Raw genomic sequence first — 12,610 nt, forward strand, 5'->3', positions numbered from 1 at the left:
CCAGGCAGAAACCAGTAACGAGTGGCATTCCTCAGGGATCTGCATATTGACCAGTGGTCAGTAGCACCCAGGGGTGGGTCACTGCCCCCCATACCTGGATTTACCCCAGTAAATGCCCTGGTTCAAAGCGCGTCCGTGCTGGCATCTCCTTCGGGCTGCGGGACACGAGCAGGGCCCAGCTGGGCTGTTTGAAATGCATCTTTTACTGTGCCTACAAGCCCTCCAAGCACCCCCGGTGTAGCTCCAGCACCGCCTGTTCCATTCAGTCCAGGGCCTTTGCTGGAGAGCTGCAAGTGCAGGGGAAACATCTCCCCTTGGCCTCCCATGGGGCAGGCTGTAGCGTGAGTGTGGGGGGGATGAGGACGACCTGAATGCATGGGGACACCCCAGGCTGGCAGAGCTGATTTCTGCTTGTGCTGTTTATTATTACTGGGATGGAACAGAAGAGGTGTTTTTAGAAACAGAATCCTAGAATGCTTTGGGTTGGAGGGGACCTTAATGACCACTGACCTTAAGGACAGCCCCCCCCAGTGCCGGCTGTAGTGTGCCCCCCCCAGGGCAGGCTGTAGTGTGTGAGTGTGGAGAAGAGATCGACACCTGCCTCTGCATTTGTCCTCCTCGGGAAGTTGTAGAAAGCAACGAAGTGAACATGTCTCAAAAAAACAACAAAAAAAACCCAAACCTGTCTCAAAAGACCGACCTTGCGGTTTGGACAAGAGCCATGGAGCAGCTGAGTCTGTACAAAGGCAGGGGGTCGGCTAGTGGTGATGAAGAAGAGCCACCAACCTTCATCCCCACGACCCCCCGACGACCACCACCAGAAGGCACTGCGCGCGGGGATAGGTTATGCATATGTATAGGCATATTGGGAAACTTCATGCCTATGTAACTCTTTACTGTCTATAACGCAAGCAAGTTGCCGCGTTGGGGTGCGCATGCCTTTGGGAGCTGTCCCGCATGTGCCTGGTGCTGAAATAAACCACATACCTACTTTATAATTCATTTGCTTTGAGTTGTGGAGTTCTTCCACGAATCAGTGTCATAAGCAGCAATTTTCTATCCAGAGAGGCCTCTGTCTGCTCTCACCTGCTCCAGATCATGCTTACTGCCTGCAGCACTTGCTTGGCACCAACACAGGCAGAGAGCTAGGAGCAGGGCTGAGCGTGAGGGAGAGGCCAAGCCCTGCAGCTGCTGCTTGCAGCTCATCTCTTACTCTCAGGAGCACCGGGAACGGATGGGAACACCTCACTAAGGTGGCCTTGTCCCACGCCAGTGCACACAGCCTGGTCAGAGACGTGAGAGATGCAGAAGGGGTTCTGAGAGCAAGCCCATTCCCCAGTATCCCAAGCACGGGGAGAGGAGAGCCGCATGAAGGGAGAGCCAGTGTTGGGCTGGGGCATGAGCCCCCTGTCAGGCTCTTTCTCACCTGCATCTTGTCATAAGTCTTGGCAAAGACTTATGCAAGTCTTTGTCCGAGTCTTTTCAAAATGAGGGGGGTGTAGCTGCTTCTCCCTCAGGCGGTGGTGGCTTCTCCCATTCTCTTGCTTGTCAGAGGCATTCTGGGGTGATGTGGAGCTCCACAAGAGGAAGCGGCTCGGGCACCTGCTTCACAGAGTGCCTGTGGGATGGATGAGCTGTAACTGATGAGAACAGCCCCAAAGGCCTCCAGCCGTGGCCTGCTCCCCTGTACTGCGTCTGGCTGGGATAGAGTTAATATTCTTAATAGCAGCTTGTAAGGTGCTGTGTTTTAGAGCTGTGGCCAAAACGATGCTGGTAGTGCGCTGAAGTTGTTCGCTTTTGCTGACCAGTGTTTGCACAGCATCGAGGCCTTCTCTAGTTCTTTTACACCTATTTTTACACCTATTTACACTATATTTGTCTATTACACCCGCCCCTCGAGTGAATGGCCGTGGGGTGAGCCAGAGGTTGGGAGGAGACATAACCAGGCAGAGCAACCGTACTAACCAACAAGACGTTCCACGCCATGTAATGTCATGCTCAGCAATAAAAGGGTAAAAGAGGGGGTTTAGAGAGTTATGCAACACATCCTTTCCAGGATTGGTCCCATCACTGGGGATCGGTCATTTTAGAATAGAATGGAATAGAATAGCTCGAGTCGGAAGGGATCTTCAAAGATCATCCAGTCCAACAGCTGAACCACTCCAGAGTTAACTAAAAGTTAAAGCTTATTATTGAGGGCATCATCCAAATGCCTCTCGAACACTGACAGGCATGGGGAGTTACCACCTCACCAGGAAGCCTGTGCCAGTGTTTGACCACCCTCATGGTAAGGCAGTTTTTCCTCAGGTACAGTCTGAACCTCTCCTTGCGCAGCTTTGTGCCATTCCCGTGCATCCTTTCATCGGTTACCAGGGAGAAGAGATCGACACCTGCCTCTGCATTTCTCCTCCTCGGGAAGTTGTAGAAAGCAATGAGGTGGCCTCTTTGCCTTCTCTTCTCCAGCCTAGACAACCCAGGTGACCTCAGCCTGTCCTCACAGGACGTGGCTTCCAGCCCTTTTGCCAGCTTTGTTGCCCTGCTCCGGACACTTTCAAGGACGTCCACATCCCTTTTGTGTTGTGGAGCCCAGAAGTGCACACAATACTCAAGGTGAGGCTGCACACGTACTAAATACAGCAAGAAAATTAATTATTAATTAATTAATTAAGATAATTAAATGCAGCAAGACAATTAACGGCTGGCTTTACTGGGTTGAATGCACTCCAGAATGCATTTTGCCCTCGTGGCTGCCAGGACTTGGCTGCTGGCTCACGCTGAGCCTGCTGTGGAGCTGCACCTCCAGAGCCCTTTCTGCTGAGCTGCTCTCTCCAGCCACTCGTCTCCCAGCCTGTGCTTGCATCCAGCATTACGCTGTCCCAGGTGCAGCACCTGGCATCTTCCGTTGTTGAACTTCATGCCGTTACTAATCTCCCAGTGTGCCAATCTGTCTAGATCCTTCTGCAAAGCCTCTCAGCCCTCCACGGAGCCAACGGTGCCTCCCAGTTTAGTGTCATTGGCAAACTTGCTGAGGACCCATTCCTCTCCTGCACCTAGATCTTTGATAAACATGTTGAAGGTAATTGGCCCCAGAACTGAGCCCTGGGGAAGACCGCTAGTGACTGGCCACCAGCCAGATGTAGCCCCACTCACTAAGAAACTTGAGGTTGCGCGCCAAGAAACGTTTCCCGCATCGGGACAAGAGGTTCCCAGCAGGCCCAACAGACCTCTCATTCGTACAGCAGGCCAGCGTGTATGAGTTGTGCGCTCAGTAGTGCCCAGATAATGATGGGGTGTGCCAGGCCCCTGTGTGCACTGCACCCTGTAAGGCTGGGCTGACTTGTGGTCACACTGAGGTCTGTTTGATGCCCTCTGCTAGCCCCACACACTGGTAAGCTGCCAAGCAGCCATTCAGCAGGCATATTTGGCTTTGCTCCATCACTGTTTTCAGCAATAAATCTATTGCTGCTTCTCTCTTAGGAGTGAAGCGCATCATTCCTTTTGCGACACATGGACGAGCACAGATTTCTGAGCTGGGATTCAGTGCTGCTGCCCACTGGGACATGGCTGTCACTGCTCTGGGGCTGGTGCCAGAAGTGAGTTGTGGAGGGACGCTTCCCAGCCCTCCATTAGCACCCAGGGGTGGGTCACTGCCCCCCATACCTGGATTTACCCCAGTAAATGCCCTGGTTCAAAACGCGAGGAGCTGTGAGGACCAGTTCAGTCCTGACTTGTTCCTACCATCTTCTTTAAACCCTTCCCTAGACTCTATGCCATGCTGGGAACAGCAGCCCCCGCTCAGCATTGGGGTGAGGGGCTGCTCACCCCATACATATCCACTGCTCGGGATAGCAGGCAGGTGAGGAAGCTGCCATCAGCGCACCCCAGGACCCTCCCGGATTGCTGATGTCTTGCGGTGTTATCCCTCCAGCACACAGATGGTGCTTGAAGTCCCCTGGGAGGACGGGGCCCTGCAAACGTGAAGTTTCTCCTACCTATCTGTAGAGGGACTCAGTACTTGTTTTTTTCCTGGTCAGTTCCCTTTCTTGCACAGGCACAGAGGAACTGGGTAGAGCAGCCTCGGTTTTATTTAGAGGAGATGTCAGTGGGGCAGCACGCCCTCACTGACCAGAGACGGGGTCTCTTCAAGGAAGTGTGCCAGGTCAGTGTAGGTGTCTTCTGGCAGCACTTGAAGCAGCAGGTGGTAGAAGAACTCCCGGTCGTAATAGGAGGCGTAGAGCACCGCGACACCCAGCATGAAAGTGACGGCCAGCTCCACGCACAGGAAGATCAGGCAGAATGTCCTGTGGGGCAGAAAAAGAGCTGGAAAAAGGGCAGGCTGGACGCATCCCGCACCCATGCCAGAGGGGGCTGTTCTGGGAGCCCCACAGGCTGCCCCTCCAGGCATTTCTCATTGCTCATTCGGACAGGCTTGGACGTGAGCCTCCACAAGCCCAGGAAGACACCTCGGCATTGGGCAAACACGCCGCAGCAGGCGTCCTGGCCATCCCAGTCGCTGCAGGGGAACCTGGGTGGGCACAGGGCACCTGAGGGGACACTCACCACAGCCAGGAAAAGGCACCTCTTCTCCTCGCCAGTTCCTCCGTCTTCTGTAGGTCAACACAAGGTAGGGACACTTGTCAGGCCCCACCGCACAGTCCGGTTCAGTACCCCACAGTAAATGCCAGTAACACACAGTACCCCAGTAAATGCCCTGGTTCAAAGCGCGTCCGTGCTGGCATCTCCTTCGGGCTGCGGGACACGAGCAGGGCCCAGCTGGGCTGTTTGAAATGCATCTTTTACTGTGCCTACAAGCCCTCCAAGCACCCCCGGTGTAGCTCCAGCACCGCCTGTTCCATTCAGTCCAGGGCCTTTGCTGGAGAGCTGCAAGTGCAGGGGAAACATCTCCCCTTGGCCTCCCATGGGGCAGGCTGTAGCGTGAGTGTGGGGGGGATGAGGACGACCTGAATGCATGGGGACACCCCAGGCTGGCAGAGCTGATTTCTGCTTGTGCTGTTTATTATTACTGGGATGGAACAGAAGAGGTGTTTTTAGAAACAGAATCCTAGAATGCTTTGGGTTGGAGGGGACCTTAATGACCACTGACCTTAAGGACACCCCCTCCCAGTGCCCCCCCCCAGCACGCCCCACAGCACAGAACCTTCCAGAGCGCCCCCCCCCCCCAGCCCGGCCCTGCCTCAGCTCTGCCTCCCGCCTGAGGGTGGTGAAGGCTCTGCACCCCCACAAAGGGAGGAAGGCTTGTAGCTCCCAGGTCTTCCATTTTCCCCTTTGTAGAATGGGGGCTATGTTTCCTCTCCTCCAGTCAGTGGGAACTACTTAAACAGACTTCCACAGCCTCTCCTGTATGATGGCCAGTGGCTTAGCAAGTCCACCGGTTCCCTCAGGCCCCGTGGACGTAGCTCACTGGGAAACTACTGGTGGGGACATGGGAGTTGAAATAGTGAGGGGAAAGGGGGACATATGGGAGTGGGGGCACAGGCGAGTGAAAATGGGGGGCACGCTGGGGGGCACGGGGGATTCTCAGGGAGCCTGTTGGTTGTGCTCCCAGATGGCTGCACGACGGCGGTGCTGTAGCGCAGGTTTGCGCTTTTGTTCCAAAGGGCAAAGTGACAGCGGAGCCCAGCAGAGCCTTCTCTTTGAGGCCCCTGAAGCTCTCCTGCAGGCAGCCAGGAGGGGACAGCTCACTCGAGGCCACACCTGAGGAGAAACAAGGTGCTTGTGGCAGAGCCGGGTGAACGATGGCGGCAGCAGGCACGGTGGGCCTGCAGCAGGCTTCCAGAAGCAGCAATGGTGTGAAATGCGTCACAGCTGGCACAGACCGCTGCCCCGAGCACACCTGGGCCGTTGGTCCAAAGGGGAAAGTGGGTTCTGAAAGAGCCGGGCCTTTCCAAGCAGCTCGTAGCAGGGAGCAGAAGCTTCACAAGTTACAGGCTGAGCAGCCTTTCCACAGCCCCCCGACGACTTTTTCAGTGGGGATCCAGCCACCCCTCTAGACCCTGCCTGGTCATACCATCCCCACCACGGTGGGTATGGTGTTCTGGGTCTGCCTGGGATGGACTCAACCTTCCCCACAGCAGCCCATGCAGCACTATGCTCTGTACTTCTGGCTAGAACTGACTTGATATTGCACCAATGTGTTTTGTCTACTGCTGAGCCGTGCTGGCACAGCATCAGGACTCCCACAGCGCCCTCCCTCTGCCACCCCCCAGCCCCAAATCCAGTCGGCTGGCTGTGGGCAAGAGGTGGGGAGGGGGCATTGCCAGGGCAGCTGACCCAAAAAGACCAAAGGGATAGTCCATACGGCAACGTCACGCTCAGCAATAAAAGCTGTGGAAGGGGAGGGAGAAGGGGGGGAGACACAGGGGACACAGATTCCTTGGTCAAGATCTTTATTTATTCCTCCGATTCCTCCGTTTCTTCCTTCCTCTCCTGCTGCAAGATCTCAGCTCATCATCGCTATCCTGCAGGAGATCACGTAGCTCTGGAGGCACAGTTGTCACCAGGTCATCGTCTGAAACTTCTTCTACCAAATTAGAGGGGACAAATCCTCTCGTGCCATCCGTCAGCTCTCCCACAAACCAGCCGTCTTCATCCATGTCTCCATAGACATAGACGTATTCTCCCGCAGTCAGAGGAAGCTCTGCTTCGGGGTGCTCATTAGGACCCTCGAAAGGATCGTAGCTGTATCGAGCTAAAAATTTTCGAAGTTTTAGCGATTCTTCTTCCGAGGACTGCAGGATGAAGGACACATGCTCTGCTCCTGCTTCTTCGTTCCCATGCACAGGGCCCTCGTCTGAAAGAAGGCGGCACCCAGGACTGTTGTGTGCGGCATCTGATGTCCAGGTGCTTGTGTGGGATGCCGGGACCTTGGTTGCCTCCTCAGAAACATCAGAGCTGTCTTCGCGGTTGCAAAGGTCATGGGACTGCTCTGCATAGGCCTGTGCTGTGGGAGAAGATGTCACCTGTGGTAGTCCTGAACCGACACGGTTGGATTCTTTTCTTTTTTCTTGCTCAAGTTGCTGAGAGAGCAGCTCCCATTGTTGACTTTGGTGCTGATTCTGTTTCTCTAATTCTCTCAGCTGCGCTTGAGACGCTTGCGTGTCTTCCTCATGTGTCCTTCTTTGCTCTGCCCAAGCCCTCTGCAAATGCTCAACTTCCTCTTTCTTCTTCTGCAGCAGTCGCCTTGTTTCCTCGAGGTCGTTCTCCTGTTGTTGCCTTCGTCCTGCCAGTTGTCTCATGGCTTTCAGTTCACAACCCAGATCTTGCAGTCGTGTTTGAAGACGTTTGGCCTCTCCGATGGCAGAATTTCGCTGCTCTGTCACTTGCACGAGTTTCCCCTTCAGAGCAGCGTTGTCAGATCGAACCTCGTCTATCCGCTCCTTCTGCCCACGGAGCTGAGAATTTTCTTCTGCGCGCCTGGCATTTTCATTTGTCATCTCTCTCAGACGCACTTTCAGCTCCTCGTACCTTTGCTGCAGTCTTGAGCGTTCCTGATCCAGGTTCCTGTGAGGCCTAAGTTTTGTCCCAGCCTCGGTTTCCGATTCCCCTCTCTGCTGCTGGTCGACCTGCTCTGTCTTTGCAGCAGTCTTTCCAGATTTCAGGTCGGTCTCTTTCAGTTGCCTGGTGTTTTCTTTCAGGTGCTTGGTAAGGAGGCCTAGCATACTAGTCTTCTGCTGGAGCCTCTCCACCTCCTCCCCCAGTTCCAGAGCGCTTTCCTTCCCCAGAAGGCGGGTCTCCTCTTGAAGGACACCGCATTGCCTCTGCAGGTCCTCCAGGGCATGCTGCAGATGAGCTTTCTCCTGCAGCAGCTGGCTGTCTCCACTGCCAGGTGGGCAGGCCTCTTGTTGCGCTGCCACCTGAACACCCACGTCTGTGACCGCCCGCCCGCAGCTCTTCCCTTCTCCCTGGAGGTGAGCTTTTAAGCTGGAGTGGGTTGTCTGCTGCCCTCCTCCCCCAGCAGCACCAGATGCACCGGGGCTCTTCGAAGAGCAGGTCCCGGTGGTCCCTGCGCCCAGGCGAGTCTGCAGGCGGTGCCAGGCCGCAGCCCTGTCTTCGCTGTGGGAGGCAGACGGCCTCCCCTCAGCCTGCTCCAGGATGTACTGCTGGAAGAGCCTTCTCTGCAGTTCCAGTTCATTTTGGAGGCTTACGATGCGGGCGGTCTGCTTGCTGTCCTTCCGCCAGTGGAGCTGCCTGTGGACCTCCTGCAGCTTGCTGCGGGCCTCGCTGCTGCTGCTGCAGCCGTGCCTCACCAGCTCCTCGGCCAGCTCCTGCTGCAGGTCCCGCGCCTGGCGGACGGCGTCGTCCCGCTGCTCTTGGAGCAACTCCTGTGCCTGGCGCCACTCGGCCTCCTTCTCACGCAGCAGCTGACGGATCTCTGTTGCCCGCTGCTTCTGGCTCAGCTCCCACAGCCGCTGCAGCTCCCGTGCCCGTTGCTGCTCCCATCTGGAGCGTAGCTTCTCAGCCAGAAGCTGCCGCTCCTGCTCTGCCATCTTCTTTATCTCGCGGGTTTCATCAGCAAAGCGGCGGTGCAGCTCCTGCGAGTGGAGACGCTCGGCCTCCAGCTGGGCCCGCAGCGCCTCCAGCTCCTGCCTGTGCTCCTCCTGCTGCACAGGCCTGCTGGGGGGTCGCGCTGGGCCCCGACGGGATGAGGGGTGACTGTGCGCCACGGGCCCCTGGCCCACACCACCCCGGATCATGGCTTAAGGGATGAGAACGATGAACGTTCACCAAACGCTGCCAGCAATAGCCACCAGCGATCGCACGGCCTGGACCTCTGAGGGACAGCAGCCTCTGAGCCCTCAGCAGACACCGGCTCCCAGCACCGCGCAGCAGCAGAGGTCGCCTCTGCCACTGGCCCGGCCTGGGCGAGCGCGGCCTTATATAGTGTCCGGGTGATGACGTCATAAAGGAGGGGTGACGTCATATGACCTTATATGGTGCGTGCCCGCCCGGACACACCCCGACAGCCTCAGCGCAAGGGGTGCAGAGGAGGGAGGTGAAGGGTTGTTAACGAGTGCAGACGGAGCCCCCGCGCAGGTGCGCAACGAGAATGTGTCTGTGAGGCCTCAGGCACGGGCACAGCTTACGGGTCTGGACCACGTCTGTCCTTTAGTGGGGGAAGCGTGGTAGTGATGACATACAGCATTACACAGCCATTAGCATGGGCTGTTAACGAGGGTTAACAACCCCTAGAAGGGTTGTTAACGAGGTCATATGACGTCATCCCTCCTCTATGACGCCATCACCCGGACACTATATAAGGCCGCGCTCGCCCAGGCCGGGCCAGTGGCAGAGGCGACCTCTGCTGCTGCGCGGTGCTGGGAGCCGGTGTCTGCTGAGGGCTCAGAGGCTGCTGTCCCTCAGAGGCCCAGGCCGTGCGATCGCTGGTGGCTATTGCTGGCAGCGTTTGGTGAACGTTCATCGTTCTGAATCCTTAAGCCATGATCCGGGGTGGTGTGGGCCAGGGGCCCGTGGCGCACAGTCACCCCTCATCCCGTCGGGGCCCAGCGCGACCCCCCAGCAGGCCTGTGCAGCAGGAGGAGCACAGGCAGGAGCTGGAGGCGCTGCGGGCCCAGCTGGAGGCCGAGCGTCTCCACTCGCAGGAGCTGCACCGCCGCTTTGCTGATGAAACCCGCCAGATAAAGAAGATGGCAGAGCAGGAGCGGCAGCTTCTGGCTGAGAAGCTACGCTCCAGATGGGAGCAGCAACGGGCACGGGAGCTGCAGCGGCTGTGGGAGCTGAGCCAGAAGCAGCGGGCAACAGAGATCCGTCAGCTGCTGCGTGAGAAGGAGGCCGAGTGGCGCCAGGCACAGGAGTTGCTCCAAGAGCAGCGGGACGACGCCGTCCGCCAGGCGCGGGACCTGCAGCAGGAGCTGGCCGAGGAGCTGGTGAGGCACGGCTGCAGCAGCAGCAGCGAGGCCCGCAGCAAGCTGCAGGAGGTCCACAGGCAGCTCCACTGGCGGAAGGACAGCAAGCAGACCGCCCGCATCGTAAGCCTCCAAAATGAACTGGAACTGCAGAGAAGGCTCTTCCAGCAGTACATCCTGGAGCAGGCTGAGGGGAGGCCGTCTGCCTCCCACAGCGAAGACAGGGCTGCGGCCTGGCACCGCCTGCAGACTCGCCTGGGCGCAGGGACCACCGGGACCTGCTCTTCGAAGAGCCCCGGTGCATCTGGTGCTGCTGGGGGAGGAGGGCAGCAGACAACCCACTCCAGCTTAAAAGCTCACCTCCAGGGAGAAGGGAAGAGCTGCGGGCGGGCGGTCACAGACGTGGGTGTTCAGGTGGCAGCGCAACAAGAGGCCTGCCCACCTGGCAGTGGAGACAGCCAGCTGCTGCAGGAGAAAGCTCATCTGCAGCATGCCCTGGAGGACCTGCAGAGGCAATGCGGTGTCCTTCAAGAGGAGACCCGCCTTCTGGGGAAGGAAAGCGCTCTGGAACTGGGGGAGGAGGTGGAGAGGCTCCAGCAGAAGACTAGTATGCTAGGCCTCCTTACCAAGCACCTGAAAGAAAACACCAGGCAACTGAAAGAGACCGACCTGAAATCTGGAAAGACTGCTGCAAAGACAGAGCAGGTCGACCAGCAGCAGAGAGGGGAATCGGAAACCGAGGCTGGGACAAAACTTAGGCCTCACAGGAACCTGGATCAGGAACGCTCAAGACTGCAGCAAAGGTACGAGGAGCTGAAAGTGCGTCTGAGAGAGATGACAAATGAAAATGCCAGGCGCGCAGAAGAAAATTCTCAGCTCCGTGGGCAGAAGGAGCGGATAGACGAGGTTCGATCTGACAACGCTGCTCTGAAGGGGAAACTCGTGCAAGTGACAGAGCAGCGAAATTCTGCCATCGGAGAGGCCAAACGTCTTCAAACACGACTGCAAGATCTGGGTTGTGAACTGAAAGCCATGAGACAACTGGCAGGACGAAGGCAACAACAGGAGAACGACCTCGAGGAAACAAGGCGACTGCTGCAGAAGAAGAAAGAGGAAGTTGAGCATTTGCAGAGGGCTTGGGCAGAGCAAAGAAGGACACATGAGGAAGACACGCAAGCGTCTCAAGCGCAGCTGAGAGAATTAGAGAAACAGAATCAGCACCAAAGTCAACAATGGGAGCTGCTCTCTCAGCAACTTGAGCAAGAAAAAAGAAAAGAATCCAACCGTGTCGGTTCAGGACTACCACAGGTGACATCTTCTCCCACAGCACAGGCCTATGCAGAGCAGTCCCATGACCTTTGCAACCGCGAAGACAGCTCTGATGTTTCTGAGGAGGCAACCAAGGTCCCGGCATCCCACACAAGCACCTCGACATCAGATGCCGCACACAACAGTCCTGGGTGCCGCCTTCTTTCAGACGAGGGCCCTGTGCATGGGAACGAAGAATCAGGAGCAGAGCATGTGTCCTTCATCCTGCAGTCCTCGGAAGAAGAATCGCTAAAACTTCGAAAATTTTTAGCTCGATACAGCTACGATCCTTTCGAGGGTCCTAATGAGCACCCCGAAGCAGAGCTTCCTCTGACTGCGGGAGAATACGTCTATGTCTATGGAGACATGGATGAAGACGGCTGGTTTGTGGGAGAGCTGACGGATGGCACGAGAGGATTTGTCCCCTCTAATTTGGTAGAAGAAGTTTCAGACGATGACCTGGTGACAACTGTGCCTCCAGAGCTACGTGATCTCCTGCAGGATAGCGATGATGAGCTGAGATCTTGCAGCAGGAGAGGAAGGAAGAAACGGAGGAATCGGAGGAATAAATAAAGATCTTGACCAAGGAATCTGTGTCCCCTGTGTCTCCCCCCCTTCTCCCTCCCCTTCCACAGCTTTTATTGCTGAGCGTGACGTTGCCGTATGGACTATCCCTTTGGTCTTTTTGGGTCAGCTGCCCTGGCAATGCCCCCTCCCCACCTCTTGCCCACAGCCAGCCGACTGGATTTGGGGCTGGGGGGTGGCAGAGGGAGGGCGCTGTGGGAGTCCTGATGCTGTGCCAGCACGGCTCAGCAGTAGACAAAACACATTGGTGCAATATCAAGTCAGTTCTAGCCAGAAGTACAGAGCATAGTGCTGCATGGGCTGCTGTGGGGAAGGTTGAGTCCATCCCAGGCAGACCCAGAACACCATACCCACCGTGGTGGGGATGGTATGACCAGGCAGGGTCTAGAGGGGTGGCTGGATCCCCACTGAAAAAGTCGTCAGGGGGCTGTGGAAAGGCTGCTCAGCCTGTAACTTGTGAAGCTTCTGCTCCCTGCTACGAGCTGCTTGGAAAGGCCCGGCTCTTTCAGAACCCACTTTCCCCTTTGGACCAACGGCCCAGGTGTGCTCGGGGCAGCGGTCTGTGCCAGCTGTGACGCATTTCACACCATTGCTGCTTCTGGAAGCCTGCTGCAGGCCCACCGTGCCTGCTGCCGCCATCGTTCACCCGGCTCTGCCACAAGCACCTTGTTTCTCCTCAGGTGTGGCCTCGAGTGAGCTGTCCCCTCCTGGCTGCCTGCAGGAGAGCTTCAGGGGCCTCAAAGAGAAGGCTCTGCTGGGCTCCGCTGTCACTTTGCCCTTTGGAACAAAAGCGCAAACCTGCGCTACAGCACCGCCGTCGTGCAGCCATCTGG

General features: G+C 56.9%; 1 long non-coding RNA gene across 1 annotated transcript; it reads right to left on the reverse strand.

The window, feature by feature from the left end:
- Positions 1-4,067: 4,067 nt before the first annotated feature.
- On the reverse strand, positions 4,068-4,824 carry LOC136788023 (uncharacterized). Its single transcript, XR_010827037.1, has 2 exons — positions 4,561-4,824; positions 4,068-4,301 (listed from the first exon to the last, which is right to left on the reverse strand). It is a non-coding gene; the product is annotated as an uncharacterized lncRNA (long non-coding RNA).
- Positions 4,825-12,610: the final 7,786 nt, after the last annotated feature.

This window comes from Anser cygnoides, chromosome 32 (genome assembly GCF_040182565.1).
Source record: "Anser cygnoides isolate HZ-2024a breed goose chromosome 32, Taihu_goose_T2T_genome, whole genome shotgun sequence".
Lineage (NCBI taxonomy): Eukaryota > Metazoa > Chordata > Aves > Anseriformes > Anatidae > Anser > Anser cygnoides.